Source organism: Limulus polyphemus, unplaced genomic scaffold (genome assembly GCF_000517525.1).
Source record: "Limulus polyphemus unplaced genomic scaffold, Limulus_polyphemus-2.1.2 Scaffold512, whole genome shotgun sequence".
NCBI lineage: Eukaryota > Metazoa > Arthropoda > Merostomata > Xiphosura > Limulidae > Limulus > Limulus polyphemus.
The window spans coordinates 343,209-357,034 of NW_013666122.1; positions in this window are offsets into that span (position 1 = coordinate 343,209).

Sequence of the window (13,826 nt, forward strand, 5' to 3'; positions counted from 1 at the left end):
GTATATTGGGACTGAGTGAGTGATTTTCTGTACGTTGATTGTCCAGCTGTCTCATTAGGACATAATAAGACAAGTAGAAGAGAGTAATATGGAGTTTCTGTGCTGCAGAAAGAGATAGTAGGTGCAGCTTTTGTTTCTATAGTAAAAGTAATTATTAACAGAACAAATGAAAGACAATATTGAATGAGATCCTTTGCTGTCAACAATAGAAAGAGAGGGAGAATCCTATGTTAGTATGTTGCTAATAGTGACAAGAACAGAGTAAATGGTGTATGAGGTTTTTTATTGTTAGTAATAAAAGAAAGAGATGTGTTGAATGAAACATTTTATGAATCATCCAGTGATATAAGGATAGACAAGCATTAGATGCAGTTCTCTTCTCAAAAGTGACAGTAGTGAAATCTTTGAGACAGCATGCCTCAGGTGAAAGAGAAATTACTGACCTCTGCAGTAATAAAATGTTATAAAATAGACACATGGACATGTTTATAATGTATGTATTTGCATCAAACTAGAGAAATAACAAATCAAGTAGTGTTTCAGTTAAACATGTTCAGTGGGATTAGATTTTATAAATGTTGGAGGTGTCTCACACTTTACAAAATTTGAAATTCAAAAACAGCTAAATGGGATAGAAAAAAATATATCGTTGAAAAACAATGTTTCACCACGATTAACCCGAAACCTGATGATGCCACGTTAACAGTGTTGAAACGTTTTTAAATGATATATTTTATTTTCTATCCTATTCTAGCTGTTTTTGAATTTTAAAGAGAATCGACATTGCTGTTTCTTTAGAATTGGGCCAGTACTTTGTAGAGTATATCAGAATGAGACAATATATTTTGCTATTAAACGGTTTCCAAAATAGTCATGGTTCTTTAATTATTTGAACTGGTAATTTTATTTATTGAATATGTGTAATAAGATGTAAAAGTAATTGCTGTAATTTGTTTCTTTTGAGCTAATAATATTTTATGTATAGTTAAACTTAAGTGTTAGTTATCATGTTTATTTACAGTAGTGAATACAATACTGGTTTATTGTTCAGTGTTTTATAATAAAGTACTGTTTTCAAGCTTTATGGAGTTTTGAGTAACCATAAAAGTTTAACAAAAATTGTTAAAAACTTGTTACTCATTATAAAAACCTTCAAGAGTATATTGATAAAAGTATTATTTTAGATACAGAGATAGGTCTTAAACTGTGGGTTGTGATCCACAGATGGAAATAGGGGTCTCAAGGGGGTGGGGGTTAGATTTGCAAGTTTTGTTACAATTCTTTGCAGAACTATAATACTCAAATTTCTCTTTTTGTAGAATGCACAAAATTTATGAGATCACAAGTTTTTTCCAAATCCATGGAATGGATCCCATTTCTAAAAAGCTTGTGTATCTCTAGTATAGATTATATTTAGGTAATAAAAGTTAACTTTCACTTGAGTGGATTAGGACTGGTATCAGAATGAAAGTGTAATATTTTTCTGATACATGTAACTTCCTGACCCTACGGAAAGACCATAAAAAAAGATAAGTGATATGCCAGTTGCTGAAGGTTATTATTTATGCTAATTATTTATGTATTGATTGATGTAAAAATATATTGGAGATCTTCAAAATGTAAAGAAGCATTTAAACTGTTATAAGTTACTGAGTAGTATAAAATAGCCATATTTATTTCCATTTATGTACCAAAGATCGTCATAGGGTTCATGCAGTGGTCCTCTTTACTTTATTTACTCTTCATGGTTTTTTCTTTACAAGAGGCAAAAGCAAAGACTTTATATGAATTGTTTTTGTTGCTCTTTAATCAGCTGAAACTTTAGGGTAATTCTGAGACCTGTGGTTTTAACCAACACTAGCTATTTGGGATTAAAGTTGACCTAAGCCTATGCTTGGAGTTTAGTAGTAATTAATTTATTATATTTAACACTTTGTAATTTGAAAATGTTCTTCACTGTTATTGTCTCCCACCATTTTTTATTTAGCTTCCAAAGAGTTTCACCAAGCATTCCTGTGAGTTGATTACAATTGTCTGGAATTTATTTTTCGTATGCCATGAAAAACTTATTTTAGCTTTTGGTAATTAAGAGTTGATATCAAGAAGTAAGTTTATAGATACAGTGTTTTGTATTTCTACGTAATTTCAATAACACCTCAGGAATCTATATATAATAGCCAAATACCTGTCTGTCATGCTCTGTATCTTATGAACGGCTAATTGTACAAAACAAAATTATTATCAAAATGCTTATTTTAAAGAGTGAATTACAGGAAAATTATTCATCTTTTGTAACTTCTAAAAGTTTGTATCGATATCAACATCAATCCAGCAGTCTTTGTATGTGCTGGACAGTCAATCTAAGAAAAAACATATTAAGAACAAAAATGTTTCTTTTTGTGAGGGAATTTTGAAGATAGGATCATGAAAGGAAAACAATGCATAAAGAGAGGAATGTGTTTGAGTATATATTTGTTGTTGTTTATTAAAATGACAAGTAGCAATGGCATCCAGTGGAAAAAAATTCCCAGCAGCTACTTGGCAAACCTGAGCATTCTATTGTACACCCATTGCATTAAAACCCAAACACTTTTGCCAACAATGCTTAAAAACAAACCCAATCCAATTTTCCTTATTGAAGTAACACATGGAATGACAAAACATGGTTGTAAACAGCCCACTAGACAATCATATTGCATATACACTCTGATCCAAAGGATTGGGTTGACTGCATATTTTTTATTTATTCATTACTATTTTTAGGAAATTACTGTACTATTGAATTGTTTCAAAGGACGTTTGCTTGTGTATCATAAAAGAAAATGTGGCTTTTGCTTGTATGTATAAATCAATGTTTGTATTTTGTACTTTGTATGCCCAGAATGTTGTGAAGTTGAAACATTTACCAAAGAAACAGACAGGTTATGTTTTTAATGCTAAATTTTCTAATGCTAATGTTTTTATGTTAATGAGAATCCAAGTATTAAAGCAGTATTTGAGTGTGTATTTATAGATTGTTTATAGACATGTATTGAAAATGTGATTGTCTAGGACCTGTTTATTTTCATTGTTTTCCTGAATGGGACTATAATTTATAACCTACCTTTTGTTTTTGCACTACATTTTGCAACAGATCAGGCTTCACGCTTGAGTTTGTTCTTCAGATTTGTTAAGGCTTAACAGGAGAAGCCAGGAAACACAATTCAATCTTTTACTTTTTGTTTTTGTTTTTAAACGTGCTGTTTAATTGAAATATTTTCTAAGGGTGAAAAAGTATCAGATAATAAATGAGAATGCTAGATCATCCTTTCAGTTTATAACAATAGCTGTTTACAAATTGTATGGGTGTTGACTTACTAAGGAACCTACCAGTTTAAAATTCTGCTGAATTTGGTAAGTCTGACAAGCATAACCAGGTTGATATTTTCTTTTTAGTTTTTCAAAAACTAGTCTATTATTAAGGAATCTGGAGATAATTAGAGTACTCTAGTTTTAACAAGAACCTGATTGTACTGATTTTGTTAGCTATGATGGTAACTTGTCAGGTGGTTGGTAAGATGATGATGGCTTTTTTTCTTTTTTTGATATTACAGTTACATGTATTTTGTTTGTCTTGTTTTTTAATCTGAAAATTACTTTGTGAGGTGTAAATAACTAGAGAAATACCTAAAAGTAAACTTAGTTAGTACACATTAGATGCATGGTTTGATTAGTGTTATATAATATTACAAAAAGATACATCATCATTGGGCATGTGGCTGCTTTAATCATCAGTAAGAACAAATTATAAAATTTCTCGTATGCATTTTACAAGAGTGTGATATCATTAAGATTCTAGCATGGCCAGGTGATTAGGGCGCTTGACTCGCAATCTGAGGGTCGCAGGTTTAAATCCTCATCCCGCCAAACATGCTTGTCCCTTTGGCCATGGAGGCGTTATATTGTGATGGTCATTCCCACTATTCGTTGGTAAAAGAGTAGCCCAAGAGTTGGCGGTGGGTGGTGATGACTAGCTGCCTTCCCTCTACTCTTTCACTGCTAAATTAGGGACAGCTAGTGCAGATAGCCCTCGTGTAGTGTAGCTTTGCGCGAAATTCAAAACAAACTATTACCTTGAAGATTTGCTTGTATGTCAAATCATACGGGGAGGAAACTGACACCTAAACAAATCACTATTACAAACCTCTAACCACTCAGAGTAGCATACAATTTGAATAGCACTTTAGAACTCCAGTGATCTTATACATTAGTCTTCCTTTTAACTAACAAGAAGAATATAATTATTTACCTAAGTAAGTAGTTTCCATAATGTTTTGAAATGATTTTGACTTAATCCTACGGAGTTTGTACACTAAAAAGGTCTTAAACTATAGGATGGCCACACAGGCTTATGTTTCCATAAAATACAAATTACCTCTTGTTTTGAGGTCATGCATGAGTTATTTCTTCTCCTGGAGTCATACACAAACCCGTCTTGTATTGGGCAGGGCGTGGTTTGTCTCATTGCCGCAAAATTGCATTTAGCACTTTAGGACTGTTGATGCGTTATAAGAGTGTTAGTCAAATCCCAGTAGTCGATTAGAGTAGCGTGAGAGTTGGGGTGGGTGCTTTAGACAAACTGCCCTCCTCAGGCCAAAATTAGGAAGGACTAGCACGGATAGTCCCTGTTTTCATAGATTTACGAGGAAAAAAAACAAACAACAACAGTAAACAGCCAAATCTTTCGTCTTTACGTTTCATGTGAAATTTCCTTATACATATGTATAAACAACCTCGGTTACTACCACCACTCAAAATGTTCCGATTTATTTCACTTAGCGAAACATGTGTATAAACAACCTCGGTTACTACCACCACTCAAAATGTTCCGATTTATTTCACTTAGCGAAACATATGTATAAACAACCTCGGTTACTACCACCACTCAAAATGTTCCGAATTATTTCACTTAGCGAAACATGATGTATAAACAACCTCGGTTACTACCACCACTCAAAATGTTCCAAAATCACGTACAGCTAAAGAACATAATGAAATTCCCAGATTCTTAGTTTTTGCACCAGTGCATTGTCCAATTAGGGAGGGGGTCTTACGTATGCACTAATATAATAATCAGTCAGTAGTATAATAAACCAAATTCATAACACCACTTAAATGGGCCGAGTTTTAAAATGTCAATCGCGTTATGTTTAAAAGTTTCATTATTTTCGCCGTGTGGTGACGTACCGAGATCTCAATTTATTGAATGCTTTGCCCCCCCCCCCCAGCTGCTCTCGTACACGTGCTCTTCATTCACATTGCCATGCTGAAGTCATCGCTGAACTGGATTTCCTAGCCTCGCTCTGCTGGCCGCGTGCCCGCGCCTAGCTGGGGCTGGGACGGTGTGGCCCAGCTGCTGTTACTTCTGTGTTTTGTTCAGCCGTTACCTTTTTCCCGGCTGACCTCGGGCTGCTGTTGTGGTTACTTTTGTCTCTTGTATACAGCTGTCACGTTAGTTGTGAAACCGTTGTTGTCGTATTTCAAGTCGCCAGGCGTCCGTTGAGAATAATAAAAACTCATCCTATAAGTAACTCTAAACAGTCTCTAGTATTATTTAAAATAAGTTTTCTAAATATACAACATCCTTTATTAACCGACATAAAAAATTTGGTACAAAGGTCAACTGTGTAGACTTGGCCGTCATAGGAATTAACAACGTTTATGTTTCAATCTTTGATGTATTGTTAACTTAAACTGTCTGTTCTGTATATCATAAAGTTAAGATCCTAATATGCTTACCTGATTCATGGGTGGAATAAAAAATAAATCATTTACTTGGCATTAGCTAAATCGGTAAAAGGATAAAGAAGAACAGTATGTTGTTTGAGAGCCTGATGATGTCACGAACAGATGTCTTTAATAAATCTTATAATTCTGGAAAGAAAAAGAAATATCTACCTGTTTCAAAGATTTTGCGTTTTCATTGTAAAGAAAAAATGAACCTAATATGTGTGTTTAGTTTGTCAGAATTGAATGGATTTAAACTGTTCGTGTAATCAAATGAATTAAATCCACCGTGCCACAAAATATCTGACTTTGACAAATGTTCTACTTTAGATAAATAACTTAATAACAGATTTTAATAATACTTTTTTTTTTACTTTGTAATATACCATTTCCATTCACTTTAATGGCTCAGTTTGAGAGTAATCGTTATTAGTTATATGACTACATATTTTTTAAGATCATCTGTTGATGCTGAGTTATAAACTTCTCTCCCGGAATAAGTTAGAAATTGATAATTTAGGTAATATGTCTGCAAATAAATTAAGTTTTGAGTAAATATCATTTAGCTGTTTCTTATTAAGCACAAAGCTACACAAAGGGCTATCTGTGCTCTGCCCACCCCGAGTATCGAAACCCGGTTTCTAGCGGTGTAAGTCCGCAGACGTACCGCTGTGACACTGGGGGGCAGTATCGTTTAGCAAAAAGCGTATGTGACATGAACTGACTATATTGGCTGAAGATTACGGTTTGTTAGCCATCACAGCCAGGGTTTGCACCAAATAGACAAATCTGTAACCCCGTCTGCTCGTGTCTGATATATTCAGATATCTTTAACCTTTGTGGATCAGAGATATACTACTCGTATACAAGGGGGTCACAAGGCGCCAGTCCATGTCCTGGATGTGTTTCATAGTGCCTTGAATCTATTTGAAGATTGTACCTAAACTACTATATATATAATTTTAAATTTACATTCTAATTATTTTTATTGGCACTTGGAATCTTTTTCTATAGCTAGTGACACCTCTGTTCATTTATGAACTTCCTTGATAAACATCAATATTTCCCTTATCATAAAAATGTCATTTTAGTTATCGCCCTTAACGTTTTAAACATTATAGTTTTACATGCATAATCCGTACATGTTACATGTTCATCACATTTGTCATCGGAGAATTTTGATTGCCTTATCCACTGTATGCAACAACGGTTTGGGCTGAATACACAGGCAACTTTTTGTTTTGATGAAATCTATATGTTAATAATTGTAAATCATTTGTTATAACTGAAAAATAATATTGATTGTGGTAAAAGTAGATATTAAAATCTGTGACGGTGAAAAGGTACAAAAACATAATTTTGCAAGATTTATTTATGTTTAATTTAATCTACGCTTGAAAATTAGTACATTAAATAAATACTTAGGGTTTAAACTTTAAGTCCATTTGAGAACCATAAACTTCCTTGAAGTTTGTGGATGCGATGTTGTATCTCCAACTCATTATGTAGAGAAAGGGTGTCATGGTGGACGTGTTCGGTCTAATTTAAATTTTAACTTGAAGGTGTGGTTTGTAACCATTTCTTTTTCATAGTAGCTGGATGTCGAAATCACTGAAATTATATGTGATACTTACTATACGTTGACTATAGGTGTTTAATCTTGTTGATGAAAAATTGACCTGAGAAAAAAGTTTAGTCAGAAGTAACACCTAAATGATACTTGAACTTCTTACACATTATTTTACTAGAGGGTTCTAGTTAACCGAACGACCGTGTCCCGTACACACGAAAATTTGTCGGAACGCATGAGATTTGACCCCTCGGTTACCGAATACGCCCCATGAAACACCCCATACACAAGGCAAATAGAAGTACTTTGTACAACAACAATCGACTTCTAACAGGTTTCATCAATGAAAATACATTGCACGAAAATAAAGCCACGTGAAAGTATCACATGATTGACTCTTTCACCTTGGGTAGGTCTAAGTGCGCATGTCACAACCTTTTAGAATTACATTCAAAATTTAATTCAACTACTTTATTATCAATGTATATGAATAAACTCGGCACCAGAAGGTAGATAATAAATCAAAGTTTAGTATTATTTAAGTTTAAGTTATTAATTTTATAAGGAAATATCTTTTTTAAAATCTTCACTTTCCACATTATGAGAACTGTGACGTATATTATCTATGGCTTCCCTCTTCTCCAATTTTTTACTACCCCTCCGAGAAGTGCGAAATTTAATGTAAATTACTCATTTTAATGTTGTTATCGTTCAAGCAAAGATATAATTTACGTAGCCTTCAATCTTATTTAGCTTTTGACCAATACAATACATAATCGGACCCATGGCCTGTCTGTCCCATCCTCTCTTTCAGAACTTGTCAACAGTTCTTTCTGACATTTAGCACTATATTATTTACAACCAATAGAAAGCCAAAGTTTTTCTATATCAAATCATTTATTATACTATATTACGCTGTTGTCTGTATAGTGAATTGTGTATTTTCCTCCCAATTCAAACTTTATTCCCACGGAAAACAATCAACAAGCTTAGCCGAATTTCTAACGACTTTCTTTACACAGTTAGAAAACCAGAAAAATTATGATAGATATGGAACATTGTTTCTTTTATGCGTGTTAATATTTTGTGTTCTTTGGTGCATTATTTAATTAAATAGAAATTATTTAATGCAGTAGTACAATTAATATAAAAAGTAGGGTTAAGTTTCATCGACAGTCGAGAGCAAAGAAAATTACCTAGGTAAGTACTTTATTTCTTGCTTTTCTTGTGTATTCTTTATTTATTATTATAAAAGTAACTAAATATTTTAATTTAAAATTTCTAGGTTAGCTAAAGTGAAACAAATAATATTTTTCTATGAGATACGCTTGCGAGTAGTCCTTGCGTTACGTAATTTGATAATGTGAGCTGCACGTTCCCCACGTGATTTACAGTTTTTATGGCGCGAATTAATAGTTAGACACGGGTCACAGGGCCACAAAACAATACAATTTAGGTATAAACAGATGTATACTGTTACAAGCAATAAGCTACTTACGACAAGCAATTGTGGTTTTCTGTTATAATTTGCAGTCATTCCAGAAAGAAAATAGGGGAAATTTATAATATTTTCTAATTTTGTATGGTTACGGGAGGTCGGTCAAATCAACCAACCTCATATAAACTTAAAAAAATTAACAGATAGATTACAAAGTTTTTCTGAAAAAAACAACAAAGAAAAACATTTGATATTCATTTAGGAAGTTTTAGGGGTTATACAAATTATACTTGAAAATTTTCAGATGAAGAAAAATATTTTTAATCTTATCACGAAAATTACTTTACATTCATAAAGAGAAATAACTTGTAACTGTAAATTGTAAATAAAAGTTTTTTTATTGAACATTAACACGCTCTTTTCTACTTGCAAAAGGTAAACATGTAGTTTACATTGTAAATAAGTTTTCATTGACACTGAAGTGCTTTTTTTTTCTTTTGTTTTTGAGTTTATTAACTTTGGGACCCTTGAAAAACAACTTGAGAGTCTAGGACCCTTCACTATGGAATCCTAGTGATAATCCTGTACTAGTTGCAGTGAACTTTAGATTCTATAAATTAATAAATATTCTGTCTCTAAATATTCATCATTTTTGTAAAAATGAAAATTGGCTAAATCTATATGTACCAAAAATTTATCTTAATATAAGATAATACTAATAACTAGTGTAAACTATTTCATGTATAATTAATGAGGTTTTTACTCATTGATCTAAGATATTTATTTTTGTTATAGTATTAAAGTATTTCAGCTTAATTCTGTAAGGGATTTATACTGAAACAACTGTAGGACTGAAATTATAAGTAGGTCACTAGAGCTGAATGCTGAGCTTAGGCCAATATGTTAGGAGGAATAGATTGGTTGGTTGGACTTGGGATCAGTTCATGGAGAAAGGGGGAGCTTTCGGAATGGATGGTCACATTACTCAACTGTAAGGGCAGGTTTAAACTAGGACTAGACAGCAGTGAGGGCCAGAAAAAACTAAATGGGGGAGGATATAGAGAAAAGTTTAGTGTACGAATATAGTACAGAAGTAGTCTTAAGTGTAGGGTGGTGTTATTGTAATGCTATAAGAATTAGAAGTAAAATAGAAGTCTTTTGAGCACTAGTTGGAACAGAAGATTTTGATGTAATGGGAATTACTTTGAAATATAGGGTTACAGGTTTTTTATTGGGGGAAGGGGAGAGTGACATTCTGATCTAGTTGAGGATATCAAAGGTAATAACAGTTCAATCTATTTTGGTTTCTTTAGTAGATATAATGGGGAGAAGGTTTTTAGTTGGAATTTGTTACAGACCACCATATGAAACTGAGGAAATTAACAAGAAACTCTAGTTAGATAAACAGTTAGATAAAGAATTCAGCTGTTAATGAGGTTACAATCGTGGGGAATTTAAATTTAAGCCATATCGATCACGAAATGTTAGAGTCCAGACCATGAAGGAAACAGATTTTTAGAAACTGTTCAGAGTGGTTTTTCTTTACCAATTGGTCAAGGAACTTACTAAAAAACAATGCTATTTTAAATTAATTATTTACTTATAATAGAGAAATGGTTGATATAATGAAAATTTGGAAGTACAAGTGATCATTTTGCAATTAGGTTTGATGTTTTGTTGCATATGGAGATAAGGAATAGTGAAATTTTCGTTACAAATTTCAAAAAGCTTATTTTGAAGGGATGCAACAGGAATTATGTGTTGTGAATTTGGCAATTAAATCAATTGGAGATAGTGATCAAATGTGGAAAAAATTTCAAAAGTTGAAATATAACTGTTTCTTATATTAAAAATAAAAGGTTGCTGTAAGTGAAAAACATATTAGCTCAAAAAGGGTATAAGGTTAAAATTAAAGAAAAGCATTAGAAATTTAAGAAGTTTAAATTTACTGATATGACAGAGTGTTTAGAGGATTATAGAAGATCAAGAGAGTTGGTCAGACAGGAAATTAAGAAATTGAATAGTGCATATAAGTAAAGGTTGCTTAAAATGTAGAAATTAAAAAGTAAGGATTTCTCTAATATGTTAGGATGGGTGTAGGGCCTTTGAGAGATGATAGAAGAAGGCTAATATCTGATGATTATGGGATGACTGGGTTATTTAATTATACTTTTTTTTATTTCAATTTTTACTAATGATAATTGTGGACATTTAATAGATGGTAACAAGATGATCACATTAATTCTGAGTTTGTTAAGAAAAAATTGGGAAGTTTAAAGAATGATAAACCTCTGGTCCAGGTAGTATTTTATCCAAGGGTTTTGAAAGAGATTAAGAATTGGATATGTGAGACTCTTGCTACTATATATTTTTAAGTCCTTAAATAGTGGGCAGGTGCCAGAAGATTAGAAGCTAACTAATGTTAATCTTCTTTTATAGTAAGGTGATAAAAATTGTCCCAGTACTTATTGGCCTATTAGTCTTACATCAGCTGTGGGAAAAGTTTTTGAAAGTCTGATAAAAGATGGAGTGTAAAGTCATTGGTTTCTAAAGGGGAAAATCTTGCCTTATTAACTTTTTTTGACATTTTATGAAGAGGTCATTGCTTATGTAAATGAGGATATGGGTGTGGATTTGGTGCATTTGGATTTTCAAAATAGCAATTGACAAGGTACCAGCTAAAAGGCTTGTTAAAAAGTTAATTCTGAAGGTGTGGGGACTAGATTGGCTCATTGGATAGAAAAGTGGCTAGATGGAAGATAGCAGAGGGCTGTTATAAATGGAGTTTAGTCAAACTGGATTAATTAATGTCATATGTGGGGTACCTCGGGTCTCAGTGTTAGGTCCTTTGCTCTTTCTGATTTACATGAATGACATATATGAAGGAATGGTCAATAAATTACTTAAATTTGCTGATGATATTAAGGTCTTTGGTGTTGCTGGCTGTGAGGAAGATGTTGCTGCTTTACAAAATGATTTAGATCATTTAGTGAGTTGGGCAAATAAATGGTAGATAGATTTTAATTTTAATAAGTGTAAGATAATGCATGTGGGTTATCATAATTTGAATTATAAGTATAATTTGGATGGGAATAACCTTAACAGTGTATCGAGAGAAAGGGATCTTTGTGTAGTGGTTGATCAGCCTCTTAAGCCATCCAAGCAGTATGCTATTGCTAATGGTAGGAGCAAAATTGGATTTTAGGTTGTATGTACAGAAATATTGAATACAAGTCTGAAGAGGTTATAATTTCATTGTATAGGTCACATTTGGAGTATTGTGTTCAGTCTTGAGCACCTTATCTTAGTAAGGGCATTGAATTGTTGGAAATAGTTCAGAGGAGGGTTACTAGAATGGCTGGAAAAGTTGTCATATGAAGACAGGTTAAGGTTTCTGAAATTTTTCTCTTGAAAAAAATAATAGTCAGAGAATATCTGATTGAGGTGTTTGAGACCATTAAAGGAATTGACAATGTTGATGTATCATCAACATTTATTTATATTTAATGGTGACCATTGTAGGACTAAGGGATACATAAATTCTGTCAGGGTAAGAGTTATATTCAACCTGGAAAGTTTTATTGTTCTAACAGGATGACTGGCTTTTCGAATGGGCTGCTTTCAGATGTGGTGGAGGTAGTAAACTTAAGGCAGTTTTATAAGAAGGCTTGATAAATATTTGAATAAGTGCTAGCTTGAGTGTTTTATTCTTATTTTAAAGTTTAGTTTAGTGAATGGGATGACACATATGGACCAACAGGCCTCTTATTGTCCTTAAATTATGTTATATATAATATTTTGTATGTATTTTTTGGCTCATTTTATCATACAATTTATATATTAATTTTTTTCTTGTTTTGGTAGGGTGTGATTATACATTATATTTCTTATCTTCTGTCATTTAAATATCAGATCATACTTGTAGCTTGTGTTACAGTGAACTGTTTAAAAGGCATATGCCAAAATGTTAAGTTTAAATACACTGTTTTAATTTTTGCAGTTGTTTCAAGGAATTGGTTCCAGTGTATTAGAATACTTTTAGTTAAAAACATGTGGTTTTAAAAACTGATTTGTAACAATGGTTCTATTTATATTTTTCATTGACAATTTTCAAACACTTGAGAAATATGTTACTGTTACCCAAGACCTGTTAATAGCTTTTTCAAAAAAATCAAGTTAATATAATCTTTTACAAAACTTCATATTGAAGCAGTCCACAGAAAATTTCAAGACTAGTATCATTAGTTTTAGCTTTAGAAGAGATCTCTTTATTTTGTTTTCTGTTTGAGGTTTTTCACAAAGCAGTCTAACGAGAGACACGTTGTTATATCACAGCTATATGTCAGACCAATAACATTGAAACTGTCCGTAGTAGGTAAATATTTATTTGAAACCGTCAGACCAGTAACATTGAAACTGTCTGTAGTAGGTAAATATTCATTTGAAACCGTCAGACCAGTAACATTGAAACTGTCTGTAGAAAGTAAATATTTCATGCTAATAAGAGTTAAGATCTATTGTATCCAATGGGTGTAGTTTATAAAAAAAAAAAATTATAAGTGGTATGCCCATAAGTGTTGCATGTTAGCAAATACAGTGAGTGTCTACTGTTTTAACTTGTAAATTATTCCAATAAACCTTCATTGATATAATGGTATAGTCTGTATAGTACTTATTAGGAGCTAAATGTTTCCAAACAAGTCTGTTAGTTTCAACCAATAATTAAGAAGTGTAACTACATTACAGGTGATGTAACATTTTTTGTTTTTTATTGTGATCACTGATGTTTGTGGTATGAAAAGTAAAGTTTAATTAACCAGTGATGGTGTTGGGATGGTTAAACACTCTTACACTAAATTAATTGATACTTCTATACTGATGTTTTGCATAATGAACTAAAGAATTTTTTGCATTGTTGAATTTTTCTATTCAGAGTTTGATTGATTTTTGTAAAAAGTTCCTGACTCGTGGGTATTGGTGAACATCATAATATTTAAAGTTACCTTGTAAAGTATTGATTAGTTTAGTATATATGTGTGTGTGTGTGTGTGT